Source organism: Salmo salar, chromosome 02 (genome assembly GCF_965601325.2).
Source record: "Salmo salar chromosome 02, fSalSal1, whole genome shotgun sequence".
NCBI lineage: Eukaryota > Metazoa > Chordata > Actinopteri > Salmoniformes > Salmonidae > Salmo > Salmo salar.
Genome location: NC_138292.1, coordinates 83,767,501 through 83,771,736, shown reverse-complemented (window position 1 = coordinate 83,771,736; position 4,236 = coordinate 83,767,501).

The following is a 4,236-nucleotide window of genomic DNA, read 5'->3' as shown; positions in this document are numbered from 1 at the left end:
AACCCTTAACCTAACCCTAACCCTACCCTTAACCCTATCCCAAGCCTTAACCACAAACCCTTAACCTAACCCTAACCCTACCCTTAACCCTATCCCAAGCCTTAACCACAAACCCTTAACCTAACCCTAACCCTACCCTTAACCCTATCCCAAACCTTTACCACAAACCCTTAACCTAACCCTAACCCTACCCTTAACCCTATCCCAAGCCTTAACCACAAACCCTTAACCTAACCCTAACCATACCCTTAACCCTATCCCAAGCCTTAACCACAAACCCTTAACCTAACCCTAACCCTACCCTTAACCCTATCCCAAGCCTTAACTACAAACCCTTAACCTAACCCTAACCCTACCCTTAACCCTATCCCAAGCCTTAACCACAAACCCTTAACCTAACCCTAACCCTACCCTTAACCCTATCCCAAGCCTTAACCACAAACCCTTAACCTAACCCTAACCCTACCCATAACCCTATCCCAAGCCTTAACTACAAACCCTTAACCTAACCCTACCCTACACTTAACCCTATCCCAAACCTTAACCACAAACCCTTAACCTAACCCTAACCCTACCCTTAACCCTATCCCAAGCCTTAACCACAAACCCTTAACCTAACCCTAACCCTACCCTTAACCCTATCCCAAGCCTTAACCACAAACCCTTAACCTAACCCTACCCTTAACCCTATCCCAAACCTTAACCACAAACCCTTAACCTAACCCTAACCCTACACTTAACCCTATCCCAAACCGTAACCACAAACCCTTAACCTAACCCCAACCCTACCCTTAACCTATCCCAAACCTTAACAACAAACCCTTAACCTAACCCTAACCCTACCCTTAACCCTATCCCAAACCGTAACCAAAACCCTTAACCTAACCCTAACCCTACCCTTAACATTATCCCAAACCTTACCCTTTACCTTAACCATTCAGAATGAGACTAAACTTAATCCTTACCTTTGAAATTTGACATTTGGAGTACGTAGATGAACGCCTAGTTCTGCAGTGAGACCTGTGAGAACTTGTTGGAAAAATCCGTCGATGTGCCCTTGAGCAAGTCACATAACCCTAATGGCTCCTGTAAGACGTTCTGGTTTAGAGTCTGCTAAATTACTAAAATGTAAATGTGAAACTGTAGAGCGAGAGAGAGACACAGGAGAGAGAAACAGGAGAGAGACACAGGAGAGTCACAGGAGAGCGACACAGGAGAGAGACAGGAGAGAGACACAGGAGAGAGACAGGAGAGAGACACAGGAGAGAGACACAGGAGAGTCACAGGAGAGCGACACAGGAGAGAGACAGGAGAGAGACACAGGAGAGAGACAGGAGAGAGACACAGGAGAGAGACACAGGAGAGTCACAGGAGAGCGACACAGGAGAGAGACAGGAGAGAGACACAGGAGAGAGACAGGAGAGAGACACAGGAGAGAGACACAGGAGAGAGACACAGGAGAGAGACACAGGAGAGAGTCACAGGAGAGAGACACAGGAGAGAGACAGGAGAGAGACACAGGAGAGAGACACAGGAGAGAGACACAGGAGAGAGACACAGGAGATACACAGGAGAGAGTCACAGGAGAGAGACACAGGAGAGAGACACAGGAGAGAGACACAGGAGATACACAGGAGAGAGTCACAGGAGAGAGACACAGGAGAGTCACAGGAGAGAGAGTGAGGAGTCTTAAGTTCACCTCTACCAGTGAGTGTTCATTTTATTGGCATCACAGAAGATACATAGTACAGTATTACGGTTAAGGTATATACTACAGTATTAGAGTTAAGATACATACTACAGTATTACAGTTACGATACATAGTACAGTATTACAGTTACGATACATAGTACAGTATTACAGTTAAGACACATAGTACAGTATTACGGTTAAGATATATACTACAGTATTACAGTTAAGACACATAGTACAGTATTACAGTTAAGATACATAGTACAGTATTACAGTTAAGATACTTACTACAGTATTACAGTTAAGATACTTACTACAGTATTACAGTTATGATATATAGTACAGTATTACAGTTACGATACATAGTACAGTATTACAGTTAAGCCTCCAGTAACTACCACCACACCCTGAGGTAATAGTATTACCTTGTTCCTAACACTGAGAATCTCTAGTTACAGATGAATTATCAGAACTTGTTGTCTGCAGTCTTTTCTATAGTAATACCAATACCATAGATGTAGTAATACCAATAGCATAGATGTACTAATACCAATACCATTGTAATACCAATACCATAGCTGTAGTAATACCAGTACCATAGGTGTAGTAATACCAATACCATAGGTGTAGTAATACCAATACCATAGTAATACCAATACCATAGGTGTAGTAATACCAATACCATAGCAATACCAATACCATAGGTGTAGTAACACCAATACCATAGTAATACAAATACCATAGGTGTAGTAATACCAATACCATAGTAATACCAATACCATAGCTGTAGTAACACCAATACCATAGTAATACCAATACCATAGGTGTAGTAACACCAATACCATAGTAATACAAATACCATAGGTGTAGTAATACCAAAACCATAGGTGTAGTAATACCAATACAAAAGATGTACTAATACCATAGGTGTAGTAACACCAATACCATAGTAATACAAATACCATAGGTGTAGTAATACCAAAACCATAGGTGTAGTAATACCAATACAAAAGATATACTAATACCACAGGTGTAGTAATACCAATACCATAGTAATACCAATACCATAGGTGTAGTAATACCAATACCATAGTAATACCAATACCATAGTAATACCAATACCATAGGTGTAGTAATACCAATACCATAGTAATACCAATACCATAGTAATACCAATACCATAGGTGTAGTAATACCAATACCATAGATGTAGTAATACCAATACCATAGTAATACCAATACCATAGGTGTAGTAATACCAATACCATAGTAATACCAATACCATAGTAATACCAATACCATAGTAATACCAATACCATAGGTGTTGTAATACCAATACCATAGGTGTAGTAATACCAATAGCATAGATGTACTAATATCAATAGCATTGTAATACCAATACCATAGTAATACCAATACCATAGCTGTAGTAATACCAGTACCATAGGTGTAGTAATACCAATACCATAGGTGTAGTAATACCAATACCATAGTAATACCAATACCATAGGTGTAGTAACACCAATACCATAGTAATACCAATACCATAGGTGTAGTAATACCAATACCATAGCTGTAGTAATACCAGTACCATAGGTGTAGTAATACCAATACCATAGGTGTAGTAACACCAATACCATAGTAATACCAATACCATAGGTGTAGTAATACAAATACCATAGTAATACCAATACCATAGGTGTAGTAACACCAATACCATAGTAATACCAATACCATAGGTGTAGTAATACCAATACCATAGGTGTAGTAATACCAATACCATAGTAATACCAATACCATAGGTGTAGTAACACCAATACAATAGTAATACCAATACCATAGGTGTAGTAATACAAATACCATAGTAATACCAATACCATAGGTGTAGTAATACCAATACCATAGTAATACAAATACCATAGGTGTAGTAATACCAAAACCATAGGTGTAGTAATACCAATACAAAAGATGTACTAATACCATAGGTGTAGTATTACCAAAACCATAGGTGTAGTAATACCAATACAAAAGATGTACTAATACCATAGGTGTAGTAATACCAATACCATAGGTGTAGTAATACCAATACCATAGGTGTAGTAATACCAATACCACAGATGTAGTAATACCAATACCATAGGTGTAGTAATACCAATACCATAGATGTAGTAATACCAATACCATAGGTGCAGTAACACCAATACCATAGTAATACAAAAGCCATAGGTGTAGTAATACCAAAACCATAGGTGTAGTAATACCAATACAAAAGATGTACTAATACCATATGTGTAGTAATACCAATACCATAGGTGTAGTAATACCAATACCATAGGTGTAGTAATACCAATACCATAGGTGTAGTAATACCAATACCATAGATGTAGTAATACCAATACCATAGGTGTAGTAATACCAATACCATAGGTGTAGTAATACCAATACCATAGGTGTAGTAATACCAATACCATAGGTGTAGTAATACCAATACCATAGGTGTAGTAATACCAATACCATAGGTGTAGTAATACCAATACCATAGTA